The 8,690-nt window shown below is 32.5% G+C and overlaps 1 protein-coding gene across 1 annotated transcript in view; it reads right to left on the bottom strand.

Annotated features, from left to right (window-relative positions):
* The window catches only part of KCND2 (potassium voltage-gated channel subfamily D member 2), a 565,220-nt gene that overhangs the window by 128,916 nt on the left and 427,614 nt on the right, over positions 1-8,690 (bottom strand). The window lies entirely within an intron of this gene.

Raw genomic sequence — 8,690 nt, 5'->3', positions numbered from 1 at the left:
TTACATGACTTTTCATCAACACACTCCACAGGTTAGGTTAAAGTCAAGAAGCAAAGGAAGAAATACTGCTGAATAATCAATCTTTGAGAACATTCAATATTATTAAAAAGGATACATTTAAAATATCCATAAGTCTTAAAAATGAATAGTGTCAGAAGTACGTAAGACATGTGTGGAGAAATGAAAGTTATATAGAACACTTTCCTTCCTCTCTCAATATTGAGATGACTTAGGTAACAAAAATAAAGAAAATGCAAAGGGATATTAGTGATTCTAAGGCATTGCCCCAAACTCTACCTGAGGAGGTAGAAAAAAAATCTGCCTCCTATATGTAAGAATCTATTGATTTTCAGTGACTGCATTTGTTGACTGACACAGAAGAATCATCAACACAGCCCACATAAAATAAGGTTACCAAACTTTGGTTTTAATGATGGATGAACTGGACTAGATAATTCATTATTTTTATTTGCTACTGAAAATCCAAATTGTTTGTTTATACATATTTTTCCTGTCCTGACTTTGCAGTGACTTTATAAGTCTAATATTTCTGCACAAGATATACAAGAATTGACAACAATCTATAAAAAAAGAGTATGCTGATGCTATTGTAAATGAGCAGTAGTTACTGGGAACAATGTGGTAAATAGTTTATTCCTTGGAGGGAGTAGGAGTGCAGTAAGCCTGCTTCTAGCTTGAGTATTGAAGTGTATTTTAAAAGGAGGTAGCAGCCCATAGTTGTGTGTCTACTGACATTTATTTGTTATATAAAAAACCAACTTTATTGTTTCTTAATTCTTGCTCTCTGGTATTTAAAAGTCATATTTATAGGAGAATCTATAACCTAATTTCTAAGATTTCAAAATAAAAATCACACAATTCCATGCTCTTTCCGTATTTGTTTTCATTAGCATTTGCTCCATGAACAAATTCAGGAAAACTAATAGACTGCTTTACCTTCTACTACCAAAAAGGAGACCCCTTCTCCAAATCCACTCGAAGTTGTTGTGGTAGCTCTTTCTTGAGGCTTTATTAACTAGTATGTGCATTTGAAGTTCTTTCATGTATAAGAAACATTCAAGAAAAACAATAAATACTCTACATTCTGAATGAGGTATCATCTCACACCACAGAGACTGGCACACATCACAGCGAACAAAAAAAATCTGCGCTGTCAGGGAATTGGGGGAGAAAGGAACTCTCATTTACTGCTGGTGGGAATGCCATCTAGTCCAGCACTTATGGAAAGCAATATGGAGATTCCACAAAATTCTGAATATTGAGCTCCCATATGATCCAGTTATATCACTCCTAGGGATATACCTTAGAAACACAAAAACACAATACTAAACTGCCTTCTGCACACCATATTTATTGCAGTGCTATTTACAATAGCCAGAATCTGTAAACAACCAAGATGCCCTTCAACAGATAAATGGCTAAAGAAACTGTGGTACATATACACAGTGGAATATTATGCAGCTATCAGGAGTGATGAAGTCATGAAATTTTCCTATACATGGATGAACATGGAAATTATTATGCAGAGTGAAATAAGTCACAGAGAGATAGACACAGAATAGTCTCACTCATCTATGGGTATTAAGAAAAATAAAAGATTATTGTAATAATAACAAGAGACAATAGAGATGAGGGCCAGAAGGATCAGCTTATGCTATGAAGCTCACAACAAAGAGTGGTGAGTGCAGTTAGAGAAATAATTACACTAACAACTATCATGACAGTGTTATTGAGTGAGAGAAGTAGAATGTCTGTCAGGTCATGGGGAGGAGGGTGACGGGGCCTTGGTGGTGGGAATGTTGTATTGGTGAAGGGGGTATTCTTTTATGACTGAATCCCAAACTACAATCATGCCTGTAATCATGGTATTTAAATATATTATTAAGAAAAAGAATTAGAGGCTGGAGAGATACACAGAGGTAGGGCTGGTAGGGCGTTTGCCTTCACACAGCTGATCCAGGACGGATGGTGGTTCAAATCCCAGAGTCCCATATAGTCCACTGTGTCTGCCAGTAGCGATTTCTGAGCACAAAGCCAGGAGTATCACCTGTGCGCTGCCAGGTGTGACCCAAAAACGCAAAAACAAAAACAAGAAAAAGAATTAAGTAGAGTGACAAAGCTGTATATCTTTGCTTTTCCAAACTTATCTCCCTCTCTATCCTTCTTTCCCTCACTGCCACCCCCACCCCACCTCACAAATTTCCTCCCTTCCCTCCTTTTCTTTATTTCCCTTTCCTCCTTTTTCTTTCTTTCTCTTTCTTTCTTTCTTTCTTTCTTTCTTTCTTTCTTTCTTTCTTTCTTTCTTTCTTTCTTTCTTTCTTTCTTTCTTTCTTTCTTTCTTTCTTTCTTTCTTTCTTTCTTTCTTTCTTTCTTTCTCTCTCTCTCTCTCTCTCTCTCTCTTTCTTTCTTTCTTTCTTTCTTTCTTTCTTTCTTTCTTTCTTTCTTTCTTTCTTTTCTTTCTTTCTTTCTTTCTTTCTTTCTTTCTTTCTTTCTTTCTTTCTTTCTTTCTTTCTTTCTTTCTCTCTTTCTTTCTTTCTTTCATTCTTTCTTTCTTTCTCTTTCTTCTTTCTCTCTTTCTTTCTCTCTCTTTCTTCTTTCTCTCTTTCTTTCGTCTTTCTTTATTCTTCTTCCTTCTTTTTCTTTCTTTTTTTCATTCTATCTATCTTTCTTCCTTTCTTCTTCCCTCCCTCCTCCTTCCTCCCTCCCTCCTCCTTCCTTCCTTCTTCCCTCCTCCTCATTCCTTCCTTCTTCCCTCCCTCCTCCTTCATTCATTCTTCTCTCTTTCTTTCTTTCTTTCTTTCTTTCTTTCTTTCTTTCTTTCTTTCTTTCTTTCTTTCTTTCTTTCTTTCTTTCTTTCTTTCTTTCTTTCTTTCTTTCTTTCTTTCTTTCTTTCTTGTTTTTCTTTCGTCTTTTTTCTTTTCTTCTTCCTTCCTTCCCTCTCTCCTTCCTTCCCTCTTTCCTTCCTTCCATTTCTCTTTCTTTTTCTTTCTTCTTTCTTTCATTCTTTTTCTCTTTCTTTCTTCCTTCCTTCCTTCCTTCCTTCTTCTTTCGTCTTTTTTATCTTCCTTCCTTCTTTTTCTTTCTTTCTTTCTTTCTTTCTTTCTTTCTTTCTTTCTTTCTTTCTTTCTTTCTTTCTTTCTTTCTTTCTTTCTTTCTTTCTTTCTTTCTTTCTTTCTTTCCTTCCTTCCTTCCTTCCTTCCTTCCTTCCTTCCTTCCTTCCTTCCTTCCTTCCTTCCTTCCTTCCTTCCTTCTTTCTTTCTTTCTTTCTTTCTTTCTTTCTTTCTTTCTTTCTTTCTTTCTTTCTTTCTTTCTTTCTTTCTTTTTCTTTTGTCTTTCTTTTTTCTTCTTCCTTTCTTTCTTCCTTCCTTCCTTCCTTCCTTTCTTTCTTTTTCTTCCTTCCTTCCATCTTTCTTTCTTTCTCTCTCTCTCTCTTTCTTTCTTTCTTTCTTTCTTTCTTTCTTTCTTTCTTTCTTTCTTTCTTTCTTTCTTTCTTTCTTTCTTTCTTTTTTTCTCTCTTTCTTTCTTTCTTTCTCTCTCTCTCTTTCCTTCCTTCCTTCCTTCCTTCCTTCCTTTCTTCCTTCCTTCCTTCCTTCCTTCCTTCCTTCCTTCCTTCCTTCCTTCCTTCCTTCCTTCCTTCCTTCCTTCCTTCCTTCCTTCCTTCCTTCCTTCCTTCCTTCCTTCCTTCCTTCCTTCCTTCCTTCTTCTTTTCAGATGAAAGAATGCAAATGTTCTATGTAGGAAAGCACTATCTACATATAGAACTATACTCAAAACCTTGGAAGAAAATTATAATCAAAATGAAACCTCTGTGAACCATACATATATCATTTCCATACTTCCCTTGAGGAACAATGTTATATTATAACCTGAGGTATATTTTTCTATCTATAAAGAATTTAAACTTTAAGAGAATAAAAATATGTTAGTTTAGCAAAAATCATATACAAATTTCTCACTAAAACATGAAAAAATCTTTTTTTCCATATTAGTTTTCTGGTACATCTATTTTGAAATTGCCATGTCCTTAGAAGTATACTTAAGGATTGTCTTAAACATCATATTAAAAACATCTATTACTCAATTGACCTGTTTGTCTCACAGTTCTAAAATTTAACAAAGTGATTATTAGATATCAAAGAAGTGGACTCTTCTCTGTCAAGAAGCGTTCCCATTGGTGCTATTTTAAGAGTCTTCATTACTTTTATAGGGAACCCTGAGTGATAGTAGAGTGATTAGGGTGTTTGACTCCAAAGCAGTCAGTCTGGGTTTGATCCCTAGCACCCCATAAAGTCCCTTAGCACCACCAGGAAGTAATTCCAGAGTGCAGGTCCAGGAGAAACCCGTGAGTATAACAAGGTATACCCAAAGCAAACAAACAAAACTTCATTAATTGTTTAGACATACACAAAAAAATGGGAAAGATTGACAAAAAAACTGATGCTTTTGTGGGAAAGATTGTCTATCATGAAAAGCCACTGTGAGTAAACATAATCCTAAATAATCTTCTAAAACTTATTCTGGCTTTGATTTTAGTGATCATCTTATTATATTCCTTTTTTTTTTTTTTTGGTCATTTTACCATTAAAGTACTTTTACTTTAATATCTTAACTTTAATGCATTTTTTCTGGTTTGTCAAAGTATATTATGTCTAAAGTATATTAAAGTATATTAAAGTATATATGTCTAAAGTATATTAAAGTATCAATTATGTTTATCTTTATAAGGAGTAGTTATTTTCTGGTGCCTCCTATATATTTTAGCTTTAAATTGAGCATTCAATTAAGTATTTATTTTATAATTCCTAGTAAAGGCTTGCAACAGATAATCTCTCAGAATAAGATCCTAGAACTTTGTGATGGTTATCATACTCTTTAATTGACAGAGACAAAAATTCTTCAAAAACTATACTCAGTTTAAGAAATGTTAAGAACATATAGTCTAGTTTTCATTTAATAAAATAAATCACCAAAAATAGATTGAATTTTTACCTAAACTATAATAAATTTATTCAACTTGATTAACTACATACAAAACATGCACTAACCAAGTAGTGAAAAAAATGATGGCCATTATTGGGTACTTATATCAGCAAACAAAAATGAAATATTTCAATATTGTTAGGGAACAATATCAATGATCAGTCAAATAATTATAAAATTTATATCTTACTACATGTAGGTAAGAATAAAATTGAGTGAGTATATTAAAATAATTGAGAAATGCAACCTTTTAATGAAATAATTGGGTAAGAGTAGTATATTTCAAATAATTTCTCTATTTTGATTCTGGTTACAATCCTGAACTCTGACATAATTGTATTTGTTTTGATCCTCATATTATAGACTCAGAAATTTTTTATTTTTCTATCAATTGAGAAGCAGAGAGAGAAGATAATCCTCATACATGTTGAGTTTCTTTTCTTTGTCCTCACACATTTCTTATTTTAATCTTCTTTAGAAGTCTATGAAAAAAAACAAAACTGTATAGTTAAGGTTATAAAAACTCAATTTGAGAGTCATTGCAATTAATCAACATTTACCAAACCTATATTAGTGCTTAGTTTGTATTTTGAAATATATTTTAATTATGAATGCTATCAAATTATTCACCAGTCTAGATTGTATGTTCTTCAAAGGGAGACACTTCTTTTTACGCATTTTTGATTCAGCAAGTTAAGCAAAGAACTAGCATGGACCCTTACACAATAAATTTCTGCTGAATAAAATTACAGTTTTCTCTGAATCTCAACAAACCGTCTTTGTCTATAAAATGGAGATACAGAGGTGGAATTTGTTTATATAATTTGTAGACAGCAAAGGTTTTTGCCAGGTCCTTGTTCTCTGCTCTTCTGGTAGTGATCAGATACCCATAGGTATTGCTGGAGGATCAAAATAATTTGGCAGAGGGAAGGGCAAGTATTTTACCCCTGTTATCTCTGGTTTAAATGAGTGGAATTAGATAACTGATAGTTATTAGTTCTCCTGCTGATTAGCTCTGTAAGATCTTACCTGGAAATAGCTGGTGTTGTTCTATCAGAGAAAGTAGAAGAATAGAGTGAAAGAGATAAAATGCTATTCTATTGGTGAATTGTAGTCAGCTGTCAATCTCGGTATTCTGAAAGATGTTTATTCCCTGATATCTTTTCTAATCTTATTAACCTCTTTATCAACTTGCATCATAGGTCCACAAATGGAGCTCTTCAACACAGTTTCATGTTAAGTGACATTTTTCACAGACACATCTAGTTAAATTATTATTATAATAGAAGTTTTAAAGATGTGAAAACTCAGTCTTTGTAGTTAAAAAAGTGAAGCTTCATTTGGTAAGAAGGAGAATATTAGCAAACAAAGCAGAAAAATCTAGTTAATCACAATTTTTAACCACTATCTAGTTGACATGTGCCTGCTGTGCTAATTGCTTCATTACTTAATTATGCAAAAATAATAGCATCCACAGCAAACATAGCCTATGAAGCATTATTAAAATACAAAGAAACATGCTCTAGTCTCTTTAGTGCAAACATAAATATTTCATAATGAGGAACAGCACTGATTATATATTAGTAATGAGGATTTTTCAGCTAGCTGGGTTTTCCCTTTCAGCAAACCTGCTTAATGCTCTTATATTTAGGTCCTAGACTGATTGTGCTTTTGAATTTGCCAACAAAGTAAGATTTTTAAGAGTGTTTTCATCCATGTCCTCTAACAAATAACTAACCACCATTGTATTTACTAAATACTGGAATGAATAAATAAGCAAGAGAATCAATCTAAAAATAAACCAATCAAGAAAAGAACACCTGGAAAATCAGAGGTGAAGCCCAGAAATCACTTTACTGAAGAAAAAAATAGTCACTTCTGGAGGAGGAAGTTTACAGATGTTTTCTGAGTCCGTCTAGAAATTCATATTTAAATAAATATTTATCCTTTACCAAGTGAATTAATGTTATCATTTAATTGTTTCTAACTTATTTATTTAAATATGTTTAATATTAAATATTTTAAATAGTAATTTTCAATAAATGGATTTCCTTTTCCACCCTCAAAATCAAAAACAATATTTTGTTTCTGCTTTTACCTTTACCGTATGTAATTCTAAAATTTGAAGTACTTAAACATTCAAAGGTACATTAGATGGGGTCAAATATTAGCAACTATTGGTGACATTCTAAAGAAAGTATTTTTTAAGCATAATTATATATTTAAAATATATTATCAAATATTGTAAAGTATATACTTATGTTTAGAATAAAGACCTGTGTTCTAGGCTACTTGGAAGAAGGCAACAAATACCTGATGTCTTCTACTGAATTTTCAGTTTTTTATGTTTTAATAATCTTACTTCTGTCATATTGCTACTAATATTTGCACAGTTGTTTAAATGTTCTAAGCACTTTATTAGGACTCAGAGTATAGAAAATAAAGGTACTATAATTGTTTTTAAAGCCTATGTGAAACATTAATATAGAGAGCAAATTGGAGTAGTAATCACAACCAGTGTTCAGTCCTACAAAGGGTCTCAAGATGAAATACATGTATCTATCCCAGTCAACAAAGTATTATATTTTCTTGTTCTGCTATACTTTTGCCCATGTTATCAGCCAGTTTTTGAAAAGTAACACACACACACACACACACACACACACACATATATATATATATGTCCTTCTCTAGACTCTTTGACTAGAGCCATGAACAAGACATACAAGGTTACAAAATAAGAAACTTGGATGCCATGAGTATTATCAGGAGGAATGTAAAAAGTGTTAGAAAAGACATTAAGTCTCCGTTCAAGTTGCTCAGGTCTCTGTTATAAACATTTTTTTCTTACGATTTTAAAAACAACTTTTATATTATTATATTTTCAGTTTTGAGGTCAATTTGGAAGCCTTTAGAAAAGGCTTCTAAGAAAATGATGTCTACAAGTAGAATTTGAAGAAGCAAAGGAAATATGGTGACAATATTTTAATTGGAATATTTCAAATTACTGATACTCTGAATCATTATGCAGACTAGTGGTATGAGGTGTGGACAAAGGAGGGGACAGGAGAGTCAAAGAATCAAGGGTATAAGGTTAGAAGATGACCTTCTAGATGGATGAAAAATATTGAGAAACACTGTTCTACAGAATAATAAATAAATTACAATTAAAATATACCCTACATAAGAAACAGTCCCATCATGATTTTAGACATAATCTAACATAAAATATCTTCTGCGAGAATATTTTAGGGTTTCAAATGAGGAGTTAGTGTGCTTAGTTTTGTTATTTGTATTTTCCATTTCAGTAGCAAAATAAGGAAAAGAAAAATAATAGGCAAACAAAATTATGAGCAGTTTCAGGTGAAGGTGGCAGCACTTATGCAGAGAAAGGTATAGATTTTGCAATTAGTATATAGTGAAGACACACAGGTGACGGATAGGATGTGGTCATTCAGGGAAGTTACAGTATAACACCAATTTCCAGACTCAGGATTAATTGGTTAGTAGTATCAATTTTTGTTCTTGGGAGTCTGATGAATGGAATTCAATGTTTGATTAATTTAGTATGAACACATTTGAGACATTTGAGTAGAGGTTACAGGAGATGGATAAGCATTTCTGGAATTATCAAGTACTTCTGATCAAATTTATTGCGTTTATATCATGCTTTATAACTAAATATAAAA

Source organism: Suncus etruscus, chromosome 1 (genome assembly GCF_024139225.1).
Source record: "Suncus etruscus isolate mSunEtr1 chromosome 1, mSunEtr1.pri.cur, whole genome shotgun sequence".
Lineage (NCBI taxonomy): Eukaryota > Metazoa > Chordata > Mammalia > Eulipotyphla > Soricidae > Suncus > Suncus etruscus.
Note: the sequence above shows the minus strand (reverse complement) of the source record. Positions and strands in the feature narration are given on the sequence as shown.